Below are 16,252 nucleotides of genomic sequence, written 5' to 3'. Positions count from 1 at the left end.
AAGGTTGGACTAGTTTCTTTCTAAAGACCCTTGCCATGCTGTGACTCTATGGCTTTGTAGATCAACCCAAACTTTTCTCTCCAGTGCTCACAACCCGCAGCTCCAGTGACAAAGGCAGCAATAATTTTCAAGGAGCTGAGACAAGAGTGGAACACAAGTCTAAAGGCCTGGTTCAGGCTGCCCTGTAGCTGAAGGGGGAGGGGGGGAGTAGGATTAGAGTTAGGGCTCCAGTTAGAGGTAAGTCTGACTCCCAGTGCTTCCAAGTACTTGTGAGTGCCTGCCTGCCTCAGTGACAGAGCCAGTCCAGCCTTTGACCTGGTCCAGGCCCAGACTCCAGTCCAGGCAGGGTCCTGAGGTCAAGTCAATCCATCAAATAGGAATGCCTTTCCTGGTCGCAGAAAAGGCCTGGAAGATTCTCCTGTTCCCACCTTGCCTCCATCCCCAATGCCATTAATACCCATTCTTTTCTGTGGGCCTCTGATGACTCTCTTGAGATTATAGAACCCCTGAGATGGGTCAGCGGGGAGACAGGGGAGACAACATCCAAACAATTATGTACTAGCCACCTGAAGGGAAACTGAGGCAGGATTTTAGCTAGGACCTGAAGAAAGCCAATGAGTGAGAGACTTCCAGGCTTGGGGCCTGGAGTGAGGAGAAGGGTCTCCTTCCAGAAGGAGCTAATCACAGAGTATGGGAGGTGACTGCAAAGGCAGGAAAGAGCCAGAAAGGGCTTTGAATGACAACCAGCCTGGAGGTGACAGACCCAGGAGTAGACTGAATTGGAAAAAGGGTCAGTGGTGACATAGTCAGCACTTGAGGAAGATCAGTTTGTCCCCTGAAGGGAGGATGGCCCAGAGCTGGAAGAGACCTGAGGCAGGTAGAATCCCACCCCCCTCCCAGCAGGTTATTGTCCAGACTTGAGGAGCTGAAGCCTGCTCTGGCCTCAGAGGAGACAACACAATGGGAGGAGGGAGGAGGGGATTAGCTGGCACCTGCTCTCCTAGCAAGCCTCAGGAAGAGGGGCCTGGAGGAGGGACTTTAGGAAGGTCAGCTTAGCCCCAAGGGGATGAGAAACACAAGAACAGCTGCCCCCATTTCTAACCTGCATTTTTGGATGGCCTCTTTTTTGAGTCATTCAGTGAACAGTCCCAGCTGCCTTAGCAGTGGGAAGAAAGTCCCTGGTATTGAGCTACCCACAGAGTCCCTGGCCAAGCCAGGAGCAGAGCAGACTCCCTGCCCCCCAAGAAGGAGTCATGGAGATAAGGGACACACCTGGAGGTAGCTGCCCGCGTGGCCCCCTTGACCTGACAGTTCATCTTATCAAAATCAAATGATCCCCAGGATCTGGGAGCAAAGGTCCTACCACTCTGAGACTCTCCCCTCTGAAGAATGATGTGGCCCAATCATGGCCTGGGGAGCTCTGAAGTCCAAAGGGCATTTCCCCCAACCCCTTTAGCACCATGGTGGTCCTATAGAACCAAAGCTCAGACTACCTGTGCCCTAGGCAAGCACCACAAGCCAACCTGACACTAGCTGGCGGAGGAGGCTGTAAGGCACAGGAAAGTGCCCACTTCAGGCCACCAGGGAACTTTCTTTTTTCCCAAAATTTGTTTTCAGTTTTCAACATTCTCTTCTCTAAGTGTTAAATTTTGAAGATTTCTTTACATGTTCATCACTGCTCTTTCTGTGCTGGCAGCATCCTGGGCCTCAGCACCCCAGCCCAGCCCTAGTTATAACTCTGATGGATTGTCCTCATCTTACACAAGAGAAAACGTCTTCCCAGACAGGAAATGACTCATTTTGGTTGGGTTACACGGGTGCTAGAGGGACAGAGATACCAGGACTCTCTCTTAGGAGAGAGAAGACCAAGAGATTCATCCCTCTTGCTGGGTTCAAGGGGCCATGCCATTGTGCCTTTGGTGGAAGCTTCTTTATGGTAAATATTTAGGAATTTGCTTTTTCTCTTGGATAAAGATTAGTGCTATTGATGCCACCTGGCTCCTGCCTTCATTCTAGAGCAGCAGTGCTCAAAGGGTGCTGGGGACCTTTTCAGGAGGGTCTTCTAGGTCAAAAGTATCTACATAATAATGCTAAGGATGTTCCATTATCCACATAACCAGGGATGCAGGAGGCAGCTCACAGAGGCTGGAGAGAGCTCATTGTGAAATTTTTGGCATGAGCTTTACCACCTAGAAAATCAACCAATTGCTTCCCAATTGGGCCTTCATTGATTGTGTGGCTACTTTTCTAGATTTCAGAAGGGACAGCTGGACTGTCGGTGGACTTGTGAACTGATCCAACTATTTTGGAGAGCAATTTGGACTAACTATGCCTAGAGGGCCATAAAACTGTGAATAGCCTTTGATCCAACAATACTACTATTAGCTTTGTATCCCAAAGAGATAATAAAAATGGGAAAAGGAACCATATTACAAAAATATTCATCATAGCTCTTCTGGGGTGGCCAAGAATTGGAAATTGAGAGGATACCCACCCCTTGGGGAATGGCTGAACAAGTTGTGGTATATGAATGGAATGGAATACTATTGTGCTATAAGAAATGGTGAGCAGGCAGATTTCAGAAAAACTTGGGACTGACATGAACTGATGCGAAGGACTGTAAACAGAACCAGGAGAACATGGTACACAGCAACAGCCACACTGTCGGATGAAGAACGGTGAATGACTGAGCTCTTCTTAACACTGCAGCGGTGCAGGACACACTCAGAGGACTAACGATGAAGCAGACTGTCTCCAGAGAAAGAAATGACATTGATTCAGTAGACTGAAGGTGCTAGCTTTCACTTTCTTTCATTTTTTTCTTTTGAGTCTTCTTGTATAAAATGACCACTATGGAAATGCTTTACATAATTGCGTATGTATAACCTGTATCTGACTGCTTACCGTTGCAGGAAGGGGAAAGAGGAGGGAGGGAGGATAGAATCTAGAGCTCAAAACTTTTAAAATGGAAAAAAGAAGAAGAGGAGGAGGAGGGAGAGGAGGAAAAAAGAGGAGGAAGAGAGAAAACAGGTAGGTGGCGCTGCAGGGGACAGAGCGTCAGCCTGGCCTTCCTCCCAATTTGCCTTCAGACACTTCCTGGCTCTAAGTTACTTCATTCTATTGGCCTCAGTTTCCTCATCTATCAAATGAACTGGAGAAGGAAATGGCCAATCATTCCAGTACCTGTGCCAAGAAAACCCCACATGGGGTCACGAAGAATCAGACATAACTGAGTAACACCAGACTGAAGAAAGTAAAGGAGAAAATGTTCATGATTCGCGTTCCACTTAAAAGGATGCTGCACATCCTTGTTTTTGGAGAGCTGGTTGTTAAACAGTCACTAGCACCCTGGAAACAACCCATGTAAACAAAAGCTCTCCGTGGGAATAGAGGGAACTTCAAACATTTTTAAGACTGTAAAAGGGTCCCAAGATCAAAACTCTGAGACCCCTTGATTAGGGCTGACTGCCAGCTACTCCCTGGGTCCTGCCTGCACCTCTGGACAGGCTCATCCTGCCTCTAGGAAGATGGAGGAGGTGAAAAAGAGCTGTCTGGAAACAGTATCAGAAATGTCCTTCAGGAGCTAAAGAAGCATTTCCAGCAAGGCCTAAGCTGTCTATACTGTCGGGACACTACTACACTTAGTAATTGTCCAGAGATGGGAAGACAGTTGGTCAGTCAGTCCACTGGCATTTCTCAAGGTTTCCTAGGAGTCAGGCACTGTGATAGGCTCTGGTGACAAGAGGGAACAGGCTTGTCACCTGCCCAGCTACACTCAGAGAAAGCAGAGGTCTGAAAGGACCCATGCAAGGATCACTAAATACTGCTCCAGATCTGTCCTCATTTAGAGCAGCTAGAAGACCACCCAAGATAGACCCCGCTGGATATTAGTGCCTTCCCTCTGAGCCTTCCTTCCTTCCTGCTGGCTGGAGATCAGGAAGCACCAGTTTAGACAATGTCTCTCTCCTGGGTCTGTGAGGACCTATCTTTGCCTTTCTTTGTACCCCTAGGGGTTAGCCCCAGGACAGCCTTGTTGGCAGCAAGCCTTGGAAGTGTTCCTGGCCCAAGGGGAAAGGGACTTGGCATGTTTAAAGTGTCCTGGCATCTAGTCAGTGACCCTGCTTAGATGTAGGCTGTGTAACTACAAGAGCAAGAACCAGCCCCTGATCCCCAGACCAGGGGACCCAGCCTGACTTATTCTCCCAGAGGTTCTATTTCTCTTGAAGGCAGAGAGGCTGGAGGGCTCATCAGGAGGCCCCAAGGACCTCTGGCTGGCCCAGAGCTTCTGTCTATCTGGTTGAAACGGGCATACCTGGCAGGATGCCTGGCATGGGACGAGGTGCTTACTACCGGCCAGCTATGCATCCAAAGAGAGACCCAGGTGAGAGAGAAGGAAAACGGGAGGGAAGAGCTGGCTGCAGTGTGCTGGCCTCCCTGGAAACCTACAGCAGAGCCCAGGCCCTAGCACCCAAGGGGGGCTAGATAAGTACTGGATGGTGTCTAAGAGGGGAGGAGGAAAGCCAAAGAAAGGAGAATGGAAGGTCAGGGAGTCCAGAGCAGCTGGCCTGGGCCATCACTGTAGCTGAGAGCTAGAGGCTGTGGGCCCCCAAACTCTTAGAGACCCTGCTGCACAATGGAAACCCTTCCCAAGCTGGGGTGGCCAGAAGCAGGAAGGGGTGGCCTGGGGCGGGCCTTGAAGGGATAGCGGACAGTCTCCCCCTCGTTCCCCTCCCCCACTGGCTCCTCTCTCTCCTCCTCCTCAGTCACACAGGGAGGGTTCTCCACACATTCCAGCCCAGCCTCCTCGGCTGCTGCCAGTTGCCCCGGGTGGAATTCCAGCAGGCCTTTGAAGGCCCTCATCCTCTCCCTGTGAAAAGTCCTGCCTGCCTTAGGTTCCTAAGGGCAACCCTGCTGGCATCCTCCTGGTCTCAGGACCAAGCCTTCCTACATAGCTGATGTAAGAGGGGAGTGGGGAGAAGGAAGACGGGGACATGGGGAGGAAATGATGGGGCGCAAGGAGAGAGAGGAGGAGGAGGGGGAGAAGCAGATAAGAGAGGAAGAGGAGAAGAAGTCTTTCTTTTTCCACGGTCTAGGAGGAAGGCCAAGCGGGGCTGGGGCACTTGTGCAGGAGAACACTTCCACCTGCTGTTCACCGGAGTTATAGCAGCTCCCGGGAAGGCCTCCAGCACCTGGCTCACCCATCGGGCAGGCCAGGCCAGGTGTCCCAGACTTGAAGCCCATGCATTGGACCGGAGGGGAGACTGAGTCCCACACGAGAAGCAGCTTGCTACAAGTCGGCCCCCGCGGCTGGGCTGAGTCCGAGCCCGAGCCCGCCCTGCTCTGCGGGTCCACAGCGTCCTTGGCCGGGGCATCTCCGCCGGCCTCCTCATCGCTGTCTCCCGGCTCCACACCCCCGTCTCTCCCAGTCCGCTCCCGCTGCTCTCGGCTCCAGAGTTTCCTCCCACAGAATGAGCGGCTCAGGGCAGGGGTGTCTTTTCCCAGCGATGACCACCCTATGAGCACTGGAGAATTGATCGGAGAGGGGAGATTTCGAGTGGGGTGAGGACCTGATCTAGGAGGTCTGCTGGCGGGGCGGAGGCGTCACCTCTAGCCAGTACATCCCGTCCTCATCAACGGTCCTCCCGAGTCCTGCCGGCCCCGCCTGCTGAAGCATCCCGAGACGTCCCGGGGGGGGCGGGGCTACATAACCACCTTCCTGATGATTGGTCCTGGGCGGAGGCGCTCTTACTCTTTAAGGCGCATGCGTCTCCTCCACAATTCAGATTTACCAAGTGACAGCGGCAAGAAAGGGCGGGTCCTCGGGTGACCTCAAGCCCCGTCCCCTTCAGTTATGACTGCTCAGGGGGTCGTCTCCCCAGCCTGGGACTCAGTTTCCTTCTCAGTAGGAAAAAAAAAAACCGAAAGGCGTGAAGGGTCCAAGTGAAACTCCGACGCCCAAAGAGAAAGGGCATATGAGGTCCTCTGGGCCCCGCCCCCGCCTTTCCCAGAAGGACCGCTGTTTTGCATGCCCCGCCCATGCCCTTAGCTCCTCCCCCGCCTCTCGCGAGATTTGCGTGTGTCCGCTTCTGCGCACTGCGCTCCGCCCGCCGCCCGCTGTTTCCGGCGGCTGAGGGTGAGTGAAGGCGGTTTGGGCCGAGCCCGAGGGGGCTCCGTGTCCTGGAGTCAAGAGCCGGGAGGCCGTGGGGGCTGCGGCGGCTGGGTCCAGCAGCCCCCCAGGGAGATCCTCCTTCGGAAGACGCGGGGGTCGGGGCTCACGTGACCGCTGGGGGCGGGACTTCCTGCGCCCGGTTGGGTCACGTGGTGTCGGAGCCAGGCTCCTGGCCTGGTCACGGGGGCTTCCCTTGCGCCGACGCCCCAGGGTGTGGACGCGGAGGGCTCGTCTTCACCTTCCCCAGCTCGTGAGACGAACGAGAGGAAGTGACGTGCCCAGGGTCGCCGCGCTTGGCCGTCTGTCTGACCCTTACCCTTTGCCCCCTGACCTCAGGCTCGGGCTCCTTGGGGTGGGGCCTGGGGCAGGGGTCATACGGGGAGGCTGCTGGGGGCAGACCGAGGGTGCCCCCGGGGAGCGCGGCCGCTGTGACAGATGGGGAAACTGAGGAAGCCCCGACCGGAAGAGCCTTGGCGGGGGTTGGGGGGGACCTCTCCTTCCCTTGGGACCCTGCAGGGGCCCCCCGCGGGCCTTTGTGCTCGCGTGGCCCTCTCGTGGCCAGGCCTTCCCTCCCCGCCCGCGGCCCACCTTTCCCACCCCGTTCCAGGTCCTCGTCCCTGCCCCGACCGCGGCTGGGTGAGTCGGGCGAGTCGTTGGACTCTCCCTGCCTCAGTTACCCGTCTGTAAAATGACCCTTTCAGGCCTCTCCAGGACCGGCCTGTGGTTCTGTGACCCTGTACGTTCCACCTCCGTGCCTTTGGCTCCCGACCCCCCTCTCTTCTCACGGTCCCTTCCCACCTGCCCGTGTAGCTGCCTCCTCCGCGGGCCTCGAGTTTCCTTCACCCTCCTTGTCTCCTTCTGACGTCACCTCCCCAGCACTGGGCTGGGCTCTGGGGGGGGGCCCCTCAGCCTTGGATGGGCGCTTGGCCCCTGCAGGCGCTGGAGGGCAGTGACCATGCTGGGCCTCCATTCTCTGACCCACGGAGGGCCTCCCTGGTGAAGGAGGCAGGGCCAGGCTCCCCCAGTCACTCTCCTGTATCTCCAGGGATACACTGTATTATCTGCGCGGATACACTGTATTATCTGCGCAGATACACTGTATCATCTGCGCGGATACACTGTATCTGTTCTCCCTCTCTCACTGGGTCCTGAGGGAAGGCGAGGGAGGGATGGTGTTCCCTCGACAGAAGGGGAAACTGAGAGCCAGAGCAGAGAAGCCCGTGGTGCCAGCCTCCTGACTCTGCCAGGGCAGGCTCCTCCCCTGACCCTCAGCTGGTGAGCAGCCACTCTTCCTCCTAGTCAAGAGTCCAGGCTCCTCTGAGGTGTTGGGGGAGTCATTTTCTACAGGGTTCGTGGGCTGAGGCACCAACTGCCCCCATCGCACCTGCTGTCAGTGCTGTCCGAAGACACTTGGCCAGAGGGCAGAGGAGAGAGACCCGGGTTTAGAGTTGGGGTCTCATTCCAAATCAGATTCTTCCCCTTGCTACCTGGGTGACCCTGGGTCAGTCTCTTCCCCTCTTTAGGCCTCAGTTTTGATGTGTAGAATGACTTGGAGTTGGGGGGAGGCTATGGGATGGATCCCTAAGGTGTCTCTGTGTTCAGAAACCCTCCTGCTGCTGAAGATGCTGAGTTCAGCCTCCTCCATTTTATCCCTCCCATTAATCTGTCCCCAGAGGCCCCCCTGGTGGGCTGTGGCTGCGCCTGAGACCCTAGCTGTCCATCCCCATTGTGGCCAGAGTGGGGAGCCCAAGAGCTGCTGCTGCTATGTCAGAAGTAGCTAGTCCATCCATCACCTGGGTGGTACACTGTGCCAGAAGGGCAGTCCTGCCTGGTCTGCATGGGTCCCTGGCCTAATGGCTCAGCTCCTGCCCACTTTGGCTAACAGCAGTCAGTGCTGGCCCTTGCCTGCAGTCCTTGCTCCCTCCCTCCCCTGGGCAGCTTTGGCCAACAGACTTGGCATTGAAGCTGTTGAATCCAACCCTCATTTTACAGGTGAGGAAACTGAGACCTAGAGCAGTTAAGTGACTGGGCCAGGGTCAGCCAGCCTGACTGTCCATCCTGTCTGGTAGCTTCTCCACTGAAACTACAGGGTCTCCATAGAAAGATTTCTTTAGCGCCAGATCCGGTGACCTTTTCTCAGTCTTGAGCCTTTTTGTTTCATCCCTTGGTAGCTTTTGATATGGCTCACCTCTCCTCAGCCACCTCCTGGAGAGTTTCCTCCCATTTCCAGGCAACCGCTGGGGCCTGTGCATCTGCTGAGCTCAGTTCCTTCGGGGCCGCTGTGGCCCTGGGTCCTGCTCAACCTGAGCCCTGAGACAGCCTCTGGGTCAGCTGAGCTGGGAGCCCAGGGCCAGCGGAGCGGGTGGCAGGGAGACCTTGGCACTTTATCTTGTTACACAGGATGCCCTTCCCTGCACCAGTTCTGCTCTGATCCCCCCCTACAGTCCAGTAGAATTCAAGCTGCACCTTGAAGACAGTCTCCCCTTTTCTCTCGTCATTTAACAGCTCCTGGCACTTAAAAGATTGATTGATTGGTCAGTCATCAGATGAGGTGCTTCCTGCCCTCCCCATCCCAGGGAAGCCCTCTCAGGACCACTGGATGTCAGCTCAAGTTAGGTTGGAGACCTTTGTCCTTGGGATCTGTGAGAAGGAAGCAGGTTCAGGGCTGGGCTGCTGGGGTGGGCAGTGACTTGGCACTCACTGCTGTGGGATGAGCACTGCTGGTGCCAGGGCCTGCTTACCAGCTCTCTTTCCTCTGCTCCTCAGAGTCAAAGAGGACTTGGAGAAGATCTTGAACTTGGAGTTGGAGCAGGCTTAGGCCCTACCCAGGGCTGAGCCTTGGGTGCCCACCAAACCAGCAATCCCCCAAGAAGCCCGTGATCCCACCCCCAGAGGCTGGTGCCCTGGAAGCGAGAGCAGCCCCATAGAAGGATCTGCAGGTACAGGTCCAAGCTCTGAACACAATGAATTATATCCAGAACCAAAATTCAGCCCAAAGTACTGTAGTACCATTCAGCATTGGCACATGGAATGTGCGCACGCTTACAGACAGCGGGAAATCTGAGAGACGAACACTTCTTGTTGCAAGAGAACTCAGCAAGTATGACATCCAAATAGCAGCCCTGAGTGAAGCAAGGCTGGCCAGGGAGGCCAGCTCACGGAAGTCAGAGCTGGGTACACGTTTTTCTGGAGTGGCCCAAGTGACGAGGAGAGCTGTGAAGTCAGATCTGGTTTGGCCCGTGGTCTGGCAGGGATCCCCAAAGAGTGAACAGCAGGCTGATGATGATGCAGTTGCCTCTTGTGGGGCAGCACCACGCCACCATCATCAGTGCCTGTGCTCCCACCATGAAGGACCCTGAGGAGGTAAAAAAAAAATTTATGAAGACCTGGAGACCCTCATTGTCAGTGTACCAAAAGAGGACAAGCTTCTCCTTCCGGGTGATTTTAATGCCAGAGTAGGCTCAGACTATGAGATGTGGCCAGGAGTCCTTGGAAGGCATGGGGTCGGAAAGAGCAACAGTAACGGTCTTTTGCTACTGAAGACTTGTTCCAGTCACGCCCTTCTCATCACCAACACAGTCTTCCAGCTGCCTGCCCGAAACAGAACGTCATGGATGCACTCTCGCAGCAAAAATTGGCATTTGTTAGACTATGTCATTGTAAGGAGAAGAGACAGAAGAGATGTGAGAGTGACGGAGGCGATGTGTGGTGCAGAGTGCGGGAGCGACCGTAGACTGATCCTCTCCAAGCTAAATATTCACATTCAACAAGAGCAGTGGCCGCAAGGCAGGTGGGCCACCAGAAGACTTTGTGGCAGGAGATTAGAGCGCTTCTCTGAGCCTTAAGTTTGATGCTGACTTGGAGGGAAAATTGAGCCAACGAGGTTGGCAGCAGTAGAGCAGAAAAGAAGGGAACAGCTTGCAGAGATTCAGTGTGCAGCACCACACTTACTCACTTGGGCCAGAACACCAGCACACATCGGGAGTGGGGAAATTCAGAAGCTGCTGGGAGAATAATTTTGCCAGGGGGGTCATGACTGAAAAGGCTGTACAATAGCAACAAAAACTCGGGTCTAATCACTCTTTACGCACTTGTTTGTGATTGTGTTAATGAGTTAAGGAGAATAGGATTGTTTGATTTAGTTAGCAGCACTGCTAGGATAGAAGTTGTATAGATTAGGATTAGTCAGCTGATCATCATGTGTTGAGCATTATATTGCTTTTCATTGATTTACAGATTTAAAATATATTAGATGTCTTATAAAGGTTTATATTACCTTGTGTATCAGTCTTATACTACCCCCACCCCTAGGAATGTACTGGGAGAGCTATGTACCTGAAGTCACTCATAGACCAAGGCATAAGCTGAAGGAGTAGTGACCACACCTGCTCTTGGACTATAGAACACTTGAAAGAACCAAAACGTCCCCCAAATAGAGCTCTGAAAACAATGGCATGAAAAATCTGAAGCCTGAGACGTTCCCCACACCTGGGGAGCAGAGCCTGGTCCTTACCTAAAGTTAGCAGTTACAGGATGGGTCAAAATAATATGCATAAACAACAAAGAACGCAGCCATAGAGAGCTACCAAACTCGGAAGACAGTGAAGTTGAAACAAATACTTGTAATGCTTGAAAAAAAAATGCGTCCATAGAGTGCCCCACCCCACCCCAGCACCAGCAGCCTCTAGAAGGAGCACTGTGCAAAGAGCCCTACAGCTAGACTCTGTCCCTGGCACTCTGAGCCTCAGTTTCCCCCTGTGTAGACCAGATGCTCCCTAAGGTCCTCTCCAGTGCTCAGTCCAACATCAGGGGAACCGCAGGATTGTTGGTTGGACTTTGGGGGACTGGGGAGGAGCAACCTGGGAAGGAGGGGCCTCTCCTGTCCTGGGATGGAGTGGAGGCTGGGAGGAATAGGGAGAAGCTTGACCATCTCGTCCATATCCCCCTGAGGGAGGCTGAGCTGGCTACAGGGGAGACCTGGGAACCTGGGCTGGAGATGACCTGATTCAGAGCACAGTCCCTGGAACCCATAATCTTGGGGACATGCCTGGGGTGCTGAGAAGCAAGTGCTATCCAGGGCCAAAGTGGAACAAAGGCAAGATTTGAACTCAGGTTGCCCTGGATTTGAGGACAGCCCCTCTATCTACCACACCATTTTACAGATGAGGAAACTGAGGCTCAGAATTTAAAGGGCTAATCATGACTCAGACAGCCAGTGTCAGGACTTCCTGCCTGCTCAGTCTACTGCACTAAAGGACTTTCCTCACTGCAGCCCTATCAGGGAGGCAGGACAAGCCTTGGTATACCCATCGTACAGGTGAGGAAACTAATGTCCAGATTGGAAAGGGAGTTGTCCAGGGTCACTTGACAAGTTATTGACCACCAGCACTAAACCCTGAGTCTCTTACCTGTCATTCCAAGACTCTCAATTCTATTGAATTTGAAACATCCCACATGGAGTCATGTTTGGGTCTCTGGATTGTGGGGCTGGGTATTAGTAAGCCATGTTAGTCGTACTGCAATATCTTCCCACCTTTTCTGTCCCTGCTGTGAGCCTGACTTTATCAGTGTTGATGCTGATGTAACTGCCAATGAGGCTGTGCTGGGGGGAGTGGTTCTATACGCTGGAAGCCTGAAATACGGAAGGAGCTTAATAAATGCTTATTTAACCTATGAGAAGTAATAGGCAGTGGTTTAGTGCAAAGAATGCTGGACCTCCAGCTGGAAAGAGCCGGCTGTGATTGCTCCCTTCTTGTCACAAGTTCTTGTCACTTTCCTCTTTCTGCACCTCAGTTTTCTTACCGGTAATATGGGGATATTAATAACTTGCTCACAGTGGTAAAGAGTAGAGGAGGGAATTGTATGACTGTTTTGCATATTTTAAATCCTTATTTGAGTGTGTCAGCTAGTATTATTTATTGTCTGGGGAAACCCCTGCGGCTAAGTAGGGAGCGACTTCTCATGGGTAGATAAGTGTGGAAGAGTGGGCAGGGCATTGGAGGAGTAGCAGCTGAGGGGAGGCATGAGCTCGCATCGCTTCTTTCTGGTCCTAGTTTCTTCATCGAATGTCCCCTGGGGCCCAAAAAGGGGGCTTGGCCTGATCCTAAAGAAAGAAGTGAAACCTTTCTCCATCTTTCTAGATCATTCAGCTCCTCCCTAGAGTTTCAGGGAAATGTTCACTAGAATCTTATGGCTCATACCTAAAGCTTCACCTGGAAGAGAACAAGATCTTTTCTGGAAAATGTACTCAATGCACAAAGTAGATATCAGATAGAGGACAGCTGTTTATTTCCTCCACTACAAAAGGAATGCTAAAGACGCGAAAGCGTCCTGTTGAAATGAACAGATATTTAAAACAGGAAACAATAACCCATCACCTTTATTGTACCCTCTTGAAGGGAGAAATACCTTTGCAGGTCAACAGATCTGCTCAACAGATGTCTCATGGTGCATCTCCCCAGTCTGGCTTTTCTAGGCAACCCAGATGTGGTGTGGGCTTTATTTGTTCCCTCAGCAGCAGCATCCTGCTGGAGAGGGCTCCTTCTCTGAGAAGCTGTAGAAGGAATCACCTCTGGGCACTCTAGTCTCTTGGACAGAAGCAGAAAAAAACAGATGTAGACTTGAGGTTCGATCCTAGGCAGTTATTCCTGGCTCAGCTGTAATCAGTTTTGATACAGGGACACACCAGGAGCCACTGGTCATTCATGTCCTTTGGCAAGGGATCAGAGTATATAGCCTACCAGAAGCACATGTTCACTTCTGTGGGAAGTTTGGGGGTCCAGAAGATTTGGAGGGAGGGAGGACTTCCCAATTGCCACTTATATTAAAAATAAAAGGAACAGACTAGACAGTTTATAAATCTCCTTACAACTCTTATCAGAGTCAGTAGCCAGCAGATCATGTGGAGCCAGAGGAGAAGGGGAACAGTCTGAGTTGAGATATCTCACTGAAGTGAGATGAGATATCTCTCTAAGCTGAGATAAAATAAATCTAAGACTTTGCATCCAGAGCTTAAGATCTTAAGGGCCGGAAACTTACCTAGAGCTGAACCCTCTGATTTTGCAGATCTATCAATGAACAAGCTATCTACTATGTGCTAGCCACTTTCCAAGGCATGAGGATACAAATACAAAGAAATTATCTCTGCTCACCAAGAGGTCACTTGTCCATGATCACAGGGTTCATAAGGAGCGTTAAAATAAACCAAGCCCTTTGATTGAAAATCCAGAGCCTTTCCCTATACGGAGAGAGATCACATGGTATGGTGGAAAGGGTGCTGGGTTCAAATCCTACTTCTGACATTCACTAGGTTAGGAGTCTGTCCTTAGCTGTGCCTGGGGGAACCTGGTGGAGCCTTCTGGTAGAACATGAACTCCCTGAGGGCAAGGACTTTCCTATTTGCCCCTCCTACTTTCCTACTCACATCCTCAGCGTTGTCACTTAGTAGGCGGTTGGTTGGTTGACTAGCTGTGTGACTACTCTTGGAGCCTCAGTTTCCAAGCCATCAATTAATCAAAAAATATTTATATGCCTACTGTGTGCTAGGCAATGTGTTAGGTGCTGGACATCCAAGTACAAGAAAGTGTACAAACAGAAAAATCATGCACCACACTGTACAATGTGTACAGACCTCTATTCTGCTTCTGGCATTTCTCCTGGAGTTGTTGGGCAGCAAACCTCATATCGACGGTTCCTTGATACTCACCAAACATCTGGTGAGTGCCTATTGTGTGCCAGGGGAAAAGAAAATGAGGCTGGTGACCTTGCACAGCCCTCCATCACTCAAATCAAAGTCAACTGCAAGTCATGTCATCATTTGGATGTCATGCTCCTCATCAAGAATGAAGGAGAAACACACATAATTGTGTGCCAGGCACTATGATAAGCCCTGGAGGTGCCAACAAAGGTTACAGACAGCCCCTGCCCTCAGGGCATTCTCAGTTTAATATCTTGCAGCAAACCTTAGATGGGCAAATTTTTTCTCCCCTGGGTGAAGGGAGAGGACAAGTGGATTAAACACAAGTCGTGTGCATCACAACTTTGACTGAATGGAGGGAATGTGAAGAGGAAGGTGAGAGTCTTCCTCTCTAGTTATTTTCTGTAAACCCTGAGGGGAACCCTAACTCCCTTGGTGAACTCTGCTTATCTCCTCACATCTCCCAGGTGGCCCCTCCCCCAAGGAGCCATCTTTGTGGATATTCACGACTCCTCCATTCTGCCCCAAAGTGCTGTTCCCAAGAGTTGAGGGAGGGACAGGTTGTTTTTCATCTCTCCATCCCAAGATCCTGGGGGCAAGCTCAGCCTCCTCCCACCTCACTAGAACTCTGCCTTCCTCTCTTGCCCTTCTCACTCAAGCTATCACAGACCTGTGGAAGACACAGTTTGTAACCTCTGCATTATCTGGAACCCATCTTGTCCTATCTGTCCCTATGATATTTCCACACCTGAACTGTCAGTCCACCATCATGGAGCATTTAATGGGGGATTTCCATGAGCCCATCCCATACCTGCTGTTTGATCTCCCTGCCTCAGATCTTACACACACACACACGCACACACGCACACACGCGCGCACACACACACACACACACACACACACACACACACACACACACACACTCCAGGCAATCCATGGTCCACTCAGCTGCCAATGTGACCTTCCTCAGGCCTAAGTCACCCTACAGAGTCAGGGGACTTCACAAGCCTATTGTCTCTGGAATAAAATAGTAGGTCTTCTATTTGCCATTCAAAGCCCCTCACAGTGGGCTCCAGACACCTATTCCAAGCTTGTAGACACATCTCCCCTTTGTACTCTCCAGGATGGACCAGGGAGGACCAACACCTTCCCCAGTGGCCACACTCCAGTAAAGTCTGGGCAGGTTGAGGCTAACTGATGGATTAGGATTGAGGGTAAATGATGGAGGATAACCCTTGTGAGTTGGGGGCAGGGCATCTCTACCCCACCCATATGAAGACTTCCCCCAGTGGAATGGGCAAATGAGAACAATTATTTATAGTGGCCTGAAGCAGGCTCTTGGAGTGCTTAGAGCTTGGTCAGATACCAAAGGCTCTCCAGTCATTCACTGCATCCTGGGCCATCACCAATCTGACTCTGTCCTACCACTGGACCTGAATGACTCTGGAGGAGAGAAAGGCTGATGACTTTGGGTAGCTCTGGCTCACTCAAATCCAATTCACTCACAAGTCAAGACATCAACCTGTGTCATCATTAGGGGGTCCTCTTTGAAATGAAAGACAATCAAGAACTCTCTGGGATTCAGCCAAACTGGCCTTCCTGACACAATGAACTCCCACCTCCACACCTTTGTACTGACTGCCCCCATGACCCACATCACCAACTCTTGTCTGGCTCTGAAAGTCCTTCACAACCTGGCTCCCCCTTCCCTTTCCAGGCTTTTTACACCTTCTCTTCCCAGTGGTTTACTATCCAGTGGCACTGGCCACTCTGCTGTTCCTGCCAGAGGATGCTCCACCTCCAATTCCAGACATTGTCACCAGCTCCTCCTTGTAACTGGATCTCTCTCCCTCCCTTTTGCTTCCTCCTCGCTCTCATCTTCCTCCCCTTCCTCCTTCCCCCTTTCCCCCTCTCTTCTTTTTCCTAGCTTTTCTGGCATCCTTCAAATCTCCCCTTCAGGGAGAAGTGGTTTTCAGTCCTCCTTTATCTTAGTGCCTTCCTTCTAGACCAGCTCATACAGGCTTAGGAGAGCCCATGGTTAAATTTTGTGAAAACACGACAAATGATTTGACTTAGATTGCTTTGTTAATTATTTAAAATAAACTGATGGAGAAAATAGTGGTAATATGGATTACACTTAAAAATGTGTCTGCCTAGTGAACACTCCAGGAGCCGGTTGTTAAACACCTACCAGCTCAGCCCTTGCTTCCCTCTGGACCTCGTCTCGAGTTCGTTGGTCTCCCCCGTTAGACTCGGCGCTCCCGGAGGGCAGGGGCTGTCCCGGCTTTTCTCTGTGCTCCCCAGACCACAGCAGCGCCCCGTGCACGCCTGGGGCTGAGTGACTAGAGGCGAAGGGGGTGCCAGCCCGGGCCTGGGGTCTGCAGTCC

At 52.2% G+C, this 16,252-nt stretch overlaps 1 long non-coding RNA gene across 1 annotated transcript; it reads left to right on the top strand.

The window, feature by feature from the left end:
- The first annotated feature begins 6,143 nt into the window (after positions 1-6,143).
- LOC140529889 (uncharacterized) lies at positions 6,144-11,842 on the top strand. Its single transcript, XR_011975728.1, has 2 exons — positions 6,144-8,785; positions 8,936-11,842. It is a non-coding gene; the product is annotated as an uncharacterized lncRNA (long non-coding RNA).
- The last annotated feature ends 4,410 nt before the right edge of the window (positions 11,843-16,252 follow it).

Source organism: Notamacropus eugenii, chromosome 1, assembly GCF_028372415.1.
Source record: "Notamacropus eugenii isolate mMacEug1 chromosome 1, mMacEug1.pri_v2, whole genome shotgun sequence".
In the NCBI taxonomy this organism is placed as follows: Eukaryota; Metazoa; Chordata; class Mammalia; order Diprotodontia; family Macropodidae; genus Notamacropus; species Notamacropus eugenii.
This window is presented reverse-complemented; position numbering and strand designations above follow the sequence as displayed.